The 12258-nt window shown below is 41.6% G+C and overlaps 1 protein-coding gene across 1 annotated transcript in view; it reads right to left on the reverse strand.

Moving 5' to 3' along the window:
• Positions 1-12258, reverse strand: part of slc28a1 (solute carrier family 28 member 1) — a 188044-nt gene that overhangs the window by 117278 nt on the left and 58508 nt on the right. The window lies entirely within an intron of this gene.

Genomic DNA, 12258 nt, shown 5'->3' on the forward strand with positions numbered 1-12258 from the left:
ATACAGCAATTCAGCCATTTGTGAGGGTTGGGTGCATGCTCATAGTGAAAAAACACCATAATGTGGTATCACAATGTGCAATTTGACATTTTAACAGCAAAACTCTGTACTTTATTTATAGCAATGAGAAAATGAATGATTTTATGCAGTTTTATTTTTAATTTGCATTATTGTGTAGTCCCACCATCAGGTCCAAAACAAAGGGGCTGAGTTTAAGGGGTTAATTGTTTGTCAATACAGCCTACAATTAAGGAGTCATTTGAGAAATTCTAAATTTTATATAAATTGAAGTTGTATAGAATAATCAGTTGCTGTAGGTCAAGAGTCAGTGATTTTGAACACCATAGAGGTATATACTGTACTTTCATTTTTTGATATTACTTCCCAACCAGATAGGTTGGATAGTGTTACACTGAAGAAATTAAAAAACATGATTCTGGAATTATCTCCCATTATATTTGACTGGTAGACAAACTGCAAGGTATCATCAAGCTGACCAATAATCAGACAGTGTAGTTGTTTCAGGATCAGTCTGTCAATGGTTTTCTTGATGTGAGAGGAACATGTCAGTAGCCCATAAAAGCACTTTACCAAGATGTGGAACCCTATAGTTGGGGACAGAAGGGTGGAAAAGAGAGAGACATTGTAGTAGAAATCAGAAGCCTGTTAGCTGGCAGAATACTGTAAATCCTCTTTAGCCCAACTGGCTGCTTATGAGACCCTTAAACGCTCTCTACAAGTTCAGAGTTTGCATGGATGCCAAAGGACCCAAGAATTTTTTGGCACTTTCTTTGAACTTCCTTGGACCAATGCTGTCATGGCAGGCCTTCTCCAGCTCTCACCCAAACAGCAAAAATGGACAGTCTGGGAAGGGAAGCTTAGATATTGGTGCCAGTGCATTCAAAGTGGAAAAATAAAAGACCTGAATAATAAGAAAACTGGATTGGCTCTGTTCAGATTTCTCTCTCTACCAGGTGATTGCTGATCTGCTTTTAGCATGTGGTGGCCCGGATCTCATTCTGACCAACAAACACCTGACCACACAATATTTAGTGCTACTACTGGATGTGCAGTGTGCAGTTCAAGTCTTGCAGTGTGTGTAGTCCACAGATTCTTTTCATGTTATTGTGGCGTGTCCTTTTTTCACCTCAGACCTTTTCGATTCTAAACTTGAGGTATTGCCATTTTAATTTAGGCAGTTCATGGCCAGCATATTTTTCAATTTTTATAGGATTTCATTATATAAGGGTTGTGGTGGATAGGGGTGCTCTCGCTCCCTTGAACCCCTGTCCACGACTCCAAACACCAGGTAAAAGTCCTCAAATCGACTTTATTCAATTGCCACAGTGTACAAAGCACACTCTCTTCAACAATATTCATATAAATACTCAATAATCACAAATACTACAATCCTCCAGCTCCCAGACGCGTTGCCACCCTTCCACCCAGCTCAGCTCTCCGTCTGGGAGCTCCCACAGTCCTTTTATATTCCCTGACCCGGAAGTGTTCTCAATCCCCAGTCCATGTGATCCTAAATCACTTCCGGGTCAGGTAAAACTTCTTTTCTTCACCCCGGAAGCCCGTCACTCTTCCTATGACGAACTTCCGGGTCATAGGGCACAAATGAGTCCTCGGTCCTCCCGGCAGCACCCTCTTGTGGGCCCTGAGGTATCCAGCAGGGCTGAGGATAAAAACTACAGCGTCCATGATTCCCTGCTGGTCTTCGGGGCACCTCCATACTGCAGGGAGGGCTCCATCTGGCGGCCTGGGGGTATTGGCCGGGATGACAAGCCGGCCACATCTCACAGGGTATATTTTGACAGATAATGATGAGAGGGTATGAAATGTGTGTGAATTTGCAGGTCTTACTAGTCGTGAGCAGAAGAGTGTCATCTGTTTTTAATTAATTAAATTAATGTGTATGTTAGAAATGTATGAAAAAATGGAGAGCAATTCTGGTATGGCTCCACCATAATTTTTATTTCAAAAATCCCAGAAAATAGGACAGGGTGCAGTGATGCACGAACTCCCACCCACTCATTCTGAGACAATTTGCTGCCTCTTTGTATCCTAAAACACATGCTTTTGGGATAGACAAAGAAACTACACACGAGAGTAAGCATGAAGACACAGGCAGATTCAAATTCAGGACTATGAATTTGCCACATCACTCTATACTGAAGAAGAATGGTCACCTTAGCAAGGCTGCTTATTAGGAAACATTTTCTGTGAGATTGGAAGTCACGTCTATAAATTAGGAGAAAAATGTATGAAACTATTGAGGAAGAGAAAACATTATTATTTAACTCACAGATATCAAGGACTGTGTTTTGAGTTGATCATGCTGCAGAGAGCAATATGATTTGTTCCTGATTTATGCAGAAAAGGAGTTGGGCTGTGTGCACAGCATTAAGGGACTAACTTTTATCATTTATAAGAAATGCTGACCTCTGATACTAACAGAAGACCCTGTGAAGAATGTAAGATCTTTATGGACTATAAGAATGTTTAAATTGAAATCTAAGTGTGTATAATTAGAAGGGTGTATTCCTTAGGCCGGAGTTATACTTCACGCGACGCGACGCATGCTGCAGCGGACACTCCTGCTACGCAAGCGTTGTAGTGCTTATACTTGTGCGCGTACTTTACGTAAATCTGGAGGAATCCACCAGGTGGCAGTGCGAGATATTATCACGGTGATAACATGTTCGGCTTCTCTGTGTTGTGAATTGCCTAAAACACCTATTAAATTCCGATAACACCTTACCGCAATATCTCTGAAAAGGATGCTTATTGATTAAATCCATAAATCCAGGGATGTATGTGTCCATTCCAGGAAGCATTGGGCACGAGTGAGAAACAGTCCCTTGACGAGGCCTCAGCTCATCGCAAGGTGAATACAAGCACACACATACACTAGCGTCATTTTAGCGGCACCAAATCCCCAAATCTGCATATCTTTGGAAGGAAACCGGAGCACACTGTGGAATACAAGCAGGAAATACCAGTAACATAACTCCCTGCGAGACAGCAGTGCTATCGCTCCACCATCGTGACACCCCCATGTGTGTAATTATTCTCCCCATGTGTGTATTTATTAAGAGTATTCATTATTTAAACGAAATTATATGTAAAATGTAACATACACATTTTAATGCATTTCATCATGAAAGTGATATCAAGTATAAATCTAAAGATTCTAAATGTGCAGAGAGTTGGAATGTCATACATTTAATTTGTTCTGTTTGGCGATCTATTGCTGCTTTCCGCTGCTAATGCAAAATGCCGACATACAGATGCATTCGTGGTGCTTTTATATTCAAGCGTCGCATATTCCCGATCGTAATGACACGATACATTTTAAAAGTCTCACATACCATCTTTTGTGCCGTCTATTTTTTATTGTTTTACTTTACCTGCTGTCAGGTCCAAGAAGCTCGTAGCGATTAAAAACTGGGATGACGTTTACGACCGTCTGCTTTAATGATAAAGTAAACTACGAGGTTAAAGTGGACATTTCGAGATTAAAGCCGAAATTTCCACTTTAATCACAAAATACACGTTTTCACCGTTTTTTCTCAGTGGCTCAAATATAACGCTATACATTATGTTGCTGTTGTTAAGTTGCAAAAATTAAAAAATAAAAAAGACATATATAAATGACACGATACATTTTAAAAGTCTCACATACCATCTTTTGTGCCGTCTGTTTTTTTTTTGCAACTTCACATCGGTACATAATGTATAGCGCTGTATTTGAGCCATTCATCAAACAGCAAAGTGCACATCGATCCCCGAAGGATCTCCATAGAGGCTTGCTGTCACATGTAGATAGTAAACAGAGACTCTGACGTCACGTTCGGACTTTTAGCACACTGGGCCCCCCGACTTTTTGCTGGTACTGCAACTCGCGACGCTGCGTTAATTTCTGAGGACCTGCTCAGAGGACGCATGAAATGAACGCTGGGAACGCGTGGCAGTCATGATGCGGGCACGTACGTGTTCTGAGCGCGAAGTATAAATGAGCCCTAAGGAATGCAAATGGCTGTTTGTTTCATGTTTTAGGACACTCCAGTATGTCATAAATTAAGATTTAACCTTAAGCTATGTATAACCTCAGAATGAACTGCTAGGGGTTTTTTCCTTTTCTAGGATATAAAAGAGAGAACGGGTTTACTTTAGATATTCTGCTAAAACCCAAATCAGTTGACTGAGTTGGGAAGAGGTAGTCTCACATTCTCCCTACTCACCAAGAATTAAGAATAAAGAAAATATTTTTTTAATTGGGTTTAAGTTCTTCCGTTGTTTTTCGACTTCAGTGCTCACAGTTTTTGGCGCCCAACGTGGGGCAGAGACGGCCAAGCGACTCCTTGAGCAGGATCGTCCAGAGGACCAGCAAATGGACTGATTCCAGCTGGGTCGGGAGGACCAGATCCGGAAAAAGTTAGGACTGGTCTGCCTCAGGCGACTCCTGCATGGGGAATCCTTGACCTCCTCTGATTCTTCCTGAAAGTCGAATAAACTGGGAACTTCCAGGCAGGAGGAAAAATTCTTGGTGAGTAGACCGAGGGAGTCCGACCGGGGAAAAGAAACCAGGCAGTGAGTGGACCGGAATGTATAGATAAGCTCTCGGAAATAAAACAGTGTAAAGATTATGAATGTTAAGGACATGAGTTAGTACACTCCCTAGGAAATGAAGAAGAAGTCTCTTAGAGGCTTAAAAGTAAAATAAAGGAAGGGAGTGGGAAGAATAGATAAATAACTGAACATTTTGTGATCGGGAAAAAGCACTGTTGGGAGGGCGAGACTCTTTGCTCTAACGGTCTGGTTAAATTCTGAACTCAACAGGTAACTCATGGAAATGATCACCTAAACAGCGGTAACTAGCGTCCTTCGGGTGAAACTGTCAGTCCGCTAATCAGGTTAATCATCCCGGTGGACCGGAGAACAGGAGGGACCGGGAGTGAAGGCTGGTTTAGCAAAAAGAGTGTGGAAAACTCACTGACCATGGAGAAAACTAATAGCAAACCGGTTAAAACTCCTTTGGGAAACAGAAAGCATGAATCAACGTACTCATCTGTGACTGAATAAAGACTAATTGATTGAACTATTCCTGTCTTCCTCGGGTGTTACTTCCACTGTTTATTTGGCACCGAACAGTTTCCTTCGTGTTGGAGAACCCGAGTGAAGGTGCGAATTGCAGACAGGAATAAGATCGGTGACCGCTGAGTACAATTGCTTTACCGTCCGGGAGAGGTACTGGGACGTAATGATAAGATCGCCTCTTGGAATGAGACAAGAGTCTTAAGTAGTCTCGTAATTAGAAGCGAGAGGTGGAAATTTAATAAAAAGGGAAAGTACCTCCCAGTCGGGGATTCGCTAAAAAAAGAAATTGAAAAAACAGGGTGTGAATGAGGAGCCTCTGTTCGGAGGATTGTTTTCGGAAAACATACCAAGGAAAAAAAAAGCGGCTCTTCAAGACACTACATAGAACAGAAAACAGGGTTAGATTTAAAAAAAAAATTGTAAACAGTGGAATGAACAGAGCAGGGGCAGGTGGCCAGTAGAAGGCTCTGGTGATATGAGTGAAATACAGGAAGTTAGGTAGATTGTATATAGAAAAGCACGAGGGTGCTGTAGTCGAGAAAATGGAAATGTTTTAATAGATGGGAATTGATAATTAAAGATAGAGCCCTGAAAGCGATGCAGAAGTGCAATGAGGGACTGCAAAGCCAAATTAAACTTATTGCAGAAAGAGAAAAGTTGTTTTGATAATGCAAGAACCGCCTCAAAAGTCTGGATGAAAGAAGGAAGAATAAATAAATAAAAATATATAAAAAAGAAGATTATACCTTGATTTAGCGACAGCATGCGTTTAAACTCCCTTTGAGCACAATAGTCCATCACCACCCCTTGGGGCAGCTGGAGGAATTAATGAGGGAGAGGAAGAAAATGGTCCTGATGACTTTTAAAAATGAACAGTTTCAGCCAGAGAGGGATGAAGACTCATAAGCCCCGATTCTGACCCCTCAGGGTCAAAAAAACAAAAATAGCACCATTAATACAAGTGCCCTTTCCGCAATATAATGTACAACAGCCTGACTCAGATTAAAACTGTCCCACCATCATGGTGCAAAGAAACTGGGACCTGCAAGAATTTAAAAGAGGTGGTGCAGGAATTGCTGAACCAGTTCATGACAATGGAGAAACAATTAGATGAAATATATAAGCCAAATACTGCAGAATGGATTCAGGTCCTTAGAAGGAAAGCTCATTTCAGGCTGAAATGATGTGAGAGTGCAATGGACAGAGACTCTGGGACGACAGCGGGTTGATAGTGGCCAGTTCAGTGTTCAGTGGACAGTTACGAGCACAAATAAAAGCAAAATATATCAGCCCTAATGCCCAGTGAACTTTGACAAGACTTGATGGTCCGCCTGTGCCTTTGCATTTCAGTTACAAATAAGGAGTGAAGGTTGCATCAGAACAGCACACTGCCCTTGCACTGACCACCACCATTACATGCTTGTATGCTGCCTTGATTGTTCATGTTTGTCTCAAAACAGCAAAAATCTCTGCTGTCCTGGGTTCCTCTTGGATTACAGTATTCAAAATCATTTTACTGTATTGCATGATTTTTGGACTGTATTATGATGAAATCTGACTCGTGGACTTTTCAGCTGCTGTTGTCAGTAAAAGAGACTATTTGCCTAACGAACTGTTATATCTCAGCAAAACTGGCTGGAGCAGTATTACTCTTTTTACAACAATCGCTTTTCTTCTGGAGTGGTTTTACCACATATCCTCATTGCTAAATCCTCTGTTTTCAGTGGCATAATGTGAGACAATTGGTAATAGCATGTCCAGAAGGGGAGGATTGGGAGTATGTGGGACCTAACATTTAGTTCACCCAGATAGATCTGTTAAGAAAATAGCAGTAGAACTAGTTGTACCTGTAACCCGATCCGTTCTGTCATTTATCTTTCACTTCTCCACCTAAACCCATGCTGTTTACCCTTAAAATTTTTAGTTAGATTTGCTCCACTCATCTCTCTGGGTACAAGGGAAATAATATTTTGTCTGAATAGCTCATGCTGAACCCTTGGTCATTTTCCCAAAGTCATCCTTCCGTTTACATTGTGCACAATATCTTATTTCGTTTGAGGCTGGGACTGGTATTACAATTGTTTATGCTGATTTAGTTAAGCGGGGGTGCCATTATTCTGATCCAATATTCTCCTATTCTTCCAGTTAGAAAGCATATGATTCATGACGATTCATTCAGGACCTCCGTGGAGTCAATGCTGCTATACACCCTAGGACTCCTATAGTCTCGAAACCTTCCACTATTCTCTGTACTGTCCCGGCCACTGCTATGTGGTTTTCTGTTACTGATCTTGTGAATGCTTTCTTTTCAATTACTGTACACCCTGAGTCTCAGTTCTGGTTCGCATTCACTTTTAAAGGGAAGCATTGGACCTGAACTGTGATGCCGCAGGGATATACAGAGGCTCTGTGTGTGCATGTGAATGTGTGTGCACGTGTGTGTGTGTGCACGTGTTCGTGTGTGTATGGACAAGAATTAGAAAGGATAAAAAGTTGAAAGGTTATTGGCCAAAGGGGGGTGGTGTCCTGGTGTAATATGTAGATGAGTTGCTTTTATGTTCTGAGGCTCAGGAATAATGCGAAGAAGACACAAAGGCTTTGTTGGTCTTCCTAGCGGAAATCGGGCACAAAGTGTTCCGGAAAAAGTTGCAACGGGTTGAAAGAAAAATGAAATACCTGAGTCATGATTTGACTTCAGGGGAATGTGCACAGTCTGCAAGACGGCAAGTTATGTCTGTTCTTGGAATGTTATGATATTGATATTGCCGGCAATGGGTTAAAAAAGATTTTTTTTTTGCTGAAAAGCACAGCCACTCCAAGATTTAGCGACCTCTTCTAATTTGGTTTTGACTGATAAAATTTCATGGACGGAGCAGGTTGAGAAGGCTTTAACTGATAAAAATTAAATTTTGATGTCTGTGCCTGCGTTAAGAGTTCCGGAGTATGGTAGTCTCGTCCTTTCACTCTGTTTGTGGATGAGAAAGGGGGGTGTATGACTGCAGTATTAACTCAACAACAAGGAAATAGACAATGACCGGTCACATACTGTTCTAAAAAAAAAAAATTAACAAATAAAACTGGATCCAGTGGCCGCTACAATCCCGGCCTGTTTATAAGCAGCTGATGCAATAACAGAGGCCATATTAGCATGCTCAGATGTTGTTCTCATGAGTTTATTAACTGTTAAGGTACCACATGCTGTACATTCCATCTTAGTACAGACAAAAAACATCTCATTTGACAGGTGCGCTATGTAGTGAAGTGTGAAGCTCACAAGGGGAAAACAAATCCAGTGAGTAAGGGAAATGCGCAAGCACACATGGGGGCAAAGAAAGCCGCCCGGGATCCTACTTCACCACTAACTTCTTTATTTCTATTACAGAAGGAGGAACAAGAGTCACACAAGGATGCAGTTTATCTCTACAAACTGTAGCAACGGAAAAGGAGATAAAGACGTGCAGAAAGAGGGATCAGATAAAGCTCTGAAAGGAATTTAGATCCATCCATTAACTAAACATCCTTTTTCCCAAAAGTCTTTCTAGGAATTGCAAAGGCTGCATGGTTTGGCCCACCCTTCCAGAAGACGAAATGATGGCACAGGTGCAACAATACTGTCACGCCCAGGGTTTTTCTAACTTTGCTGAACAGTTCTGTAAGAGGTCTACATTATGGCGAAGATTTAATGTAGGAAAAGGCTTTACAGATAGAGTGCATGAACAAGTGAGGGAAACACGGTGAACTACCTCACTACTGTAAGGGCAATACACTATTAAAATGTGCTCTGTACCCTGTCAAATGTCACTATTGCAAGATGCTCAACTCTAAATCCAGCTACCTACTTCCCACTGAGGGAGAGGGGGAACCACATAACTGCCAGGATGAGATAACAAAGGTCCTGAAACCTAGTCCGGACCTCCAGGAAACTCTACTAGAAACAGGAGAAATTCTTTATGAGGATGGCTGTTCCTTGGGATTGGACGACAGAACACTCTCCACCAGTTATGCAGTGGTCAAGGAAGACCACTTACTTGAAGCAAACGAATTTCTTCTAGTTTAAGTGCACAAGCAGCTGAGCTAATAGCTCTCACTGAGCTTGCCAGTTGTCTGAAAGGAAGGTCATAACCATTTACACAGATTCCAGATCTGCCTTTGGAGTCTTCCATGATCATGGGGCATTATGGAAATTAAGGGGATTCAAAACCAGTACTGGTAAGCCCATACAACACCAGAAATTAGTGGAATCCCTTCTCGAAGCTATAACAAAACCATCAAAACTGGCAATACTTAAATGCAAGCCCATTACTGGGAAACAAAACCCAGTCAGCCAAGGAAATGAACTGGCTGACCATTTGCTAAACAGGCCGCCTGTAATAACACACCAGTCTTTATTCCAACAGAAGGATGACAAAGACCCTGATAATCAAATTATTTCTTTACAGAGCGCTACCACTGACCGAGAAAGGATAAAGTGGTCCCAAGAAGGATCCGTCTCTGCTGGGGTCTGGACCCATAAGCAAACTAACAAACCTTTCCTCCCAAAGGCTTCTTTTCCAGGAATGGCAAATCACACACGGCCTGGATCATGCAGGAAAAGACGCTATGACTCAGGAAGTCGAGCGACATTGGGAAACCACAGGTTCTCTACATATGCTGAACAATTCTGCTGATGATGCGCACTATGCCAAAGGTTTAATGTAGGTAAAGGTACTCAGGTAAGCCCCGCCGTCACTCCTAACCCAATGGGTCCCTTTGAACACCTCCAAATGGATTTCATTGAGTTAACACCGTCTAAAGGCTACCGTTATTGCTTGGTAATTGTCGATGTGTTCTCCCATGGGTGGAAGTTTTCTCTAAACATGCAGATGCAAAACTGTGGCTAAAGCTTTAATAAAAGAAATCATTCCAAGATGGGGAATACCACAGAAACTGCAGACCGAGATTGTGCATTCTGTAATAAATGAGCTGACTACTTGGCTTCAGATAAATGTGCATCATTACTGCAAATACCATCCTCAAAGTGGAGGTATTGTAGAAAGGTGCAATGGTACCCTAAAATCAAAATTGGCAAAAATCTGTGAGCAGACAAACTTAACCTGGCCAGATGCTCTACCCCTGGCCTTGATGGGGTTGAGAGGAAGGACACATCGGCAGTTGGGACTGTCACCATTTAAAATTGTAACTGGATGCCCCATGCCTGTTGGCATGGTTATCAGAAATGTCACTCTGCATACTGTGGACAATGATCTTCTCTCAGTCTTGCAGGTCTCCAAGCTTCCCTGAAGGAAGTCCACAAACAAGTTAACAAGGCTTGGCAGACCAGTCCCCACTGATGAAGTTCCAGATTCCCCTTGGAACCTGCATACTGGTCAGAGACACCCGAAGGAAACATTGGCATCAACCTAGCTGGAGGGGAACCATTCCAGGTGCTGCTATCTGCACCCCACATGCCGTGATGGTTGAAGGACTCTTTTCTTGAATGCACATCTCTCACTGTAAAAAGTGGACTGAATCATTAAGCTGTTGCTATTTTTGGACTTTCTATGTTGGGACTCTGTCAAGGGATTATTCCCTTTGTTTAGGGGATAATCTGTGATATAAGTGGTTGAAGGTTACTGTTACACAATTAAGAATAGATTCTTGTTATGCATGTGCCACTGCTAAACCCAATCTCCTAGTTGTATCCCTTCCCAATAATCTACCCGTGCTTTAGCTGGCCTTACCTCCCTATCTATCTAATTAGCAGAACACTCAGGAACACCTGACTCTTTTTTTTTTTAACTCTTCCAAAGATTGGTTCAGTTCTCATAACTGTCCTTATTTCTCTGGTAGTTTTCATGTTCTTGGGTTGCTGTCTAATCCCGTGCATCTGAGCCCTTCTACAAAGGTTTATTAACGCTTCCATTACTAAGGCTTATCTCCTCAGTGCTGACCCTGACTCCCAGTACAAACCTTTTCTTCCATCCACAACCCTTTTCTGAACTCTGATGATGCAGAAGTCATATTATTAATGTGCACATTTTATGTGCAAAGGGGGGAACTGAGGAAAAGAAAACATTTTTTAACTCACAGATATCAAGGGCTGTGTTTTGAGTTGATCATGCTCGAGCGATATGATTTGTTCCTGATTTATGCAGAAAAGGAGTTGGGCTGTGTGCACAGCATTAAGGAACTAACTTTTATCATTTATAAGAAATGCTGACCTATGATACTAACAGAAGACCCTGTGAAGAATGTAAGATCTTTATGGACTATAAGAATGTTTAAATTGATTCTAAGTGTGTATAATTAGAAGGGTGTATTCCTTAGGAATGCAAATGGCTGTTTGTTTCATGTTTTAGGACATTCCAGTATGTCATAAATTAAGATTTAACCTTAAGCTATGTATAGCCTCAGAATGAACTGCTAGGGGTTTTTTCCTTTTCTAGGATATAAAAGAGAGAACGGTTTACTTTAGATATTCTGCTAAAACCCAAATCAGTTGACTGAGTTGGGAAGAGGTAGTCTCATATTCTCTCTACTCACCAAGAATTAAGAATAAAGAAAGTATTTTTTTAATTGGGTTTAAGTTCTTCCGTTGTTTTTCAACTTCAGCGCTCACAGTATCCACTTAAAACCGTGATCAGTTTTGGAAGGTAGCAGCTTATAACCTCAAAAAGAAATAAAGTCAGGACCACCATTTCAAGTGTAATGGATGTGGAGGCATTAATCCTAAATGCCACTCAAATCCTATAACTAAGATTTGACTCAGCATGTGATGGCCTGCATGTGCATCTGGTGCAATATGACAGAGCTGTCAACTTGCAATGTACAACATACGGTGTGAAAAAATCTGTAAAAAGAATTGTTTATGAAAATATCATCTACATGGTAAAAAAAACTCTGGTTTATAACTCCTTGTGGTAAACCCTCTCTTCAAAATTATTTATTAGGTCTGCTCTTTTTACACTATTATCATGCATCAGAGAATCACCTGAAGTAGGCGACAGGGGGCGCATTCACTAACAGTATTATCTTTTCTTTCATCTGCAGCAGAGAGAAGACGCCCAGTGAGGGCAACTGAGTGTGACCCTCCTAATCGGATCATAATAAAAGCCAGGATGTCCTAGAGCAGGCATGTCAAACATGCGGCCCACAACAGAAATCTATGCGGCC

This window comes from Polypterus senegalus, chromosome 12 (assembly GCF_016835505.1).
Source record: "Polypterus senegalus isolate Bchr_013 chromosome 12, ASM1683550v1, whole genome shotgun sequence".
Lineage (NCBI taxonomy): Eukaryota > Metazoa > Chordata > Cladistia > Polypteriformes > Polypteridae > Polypterus > Polypterus senegalus.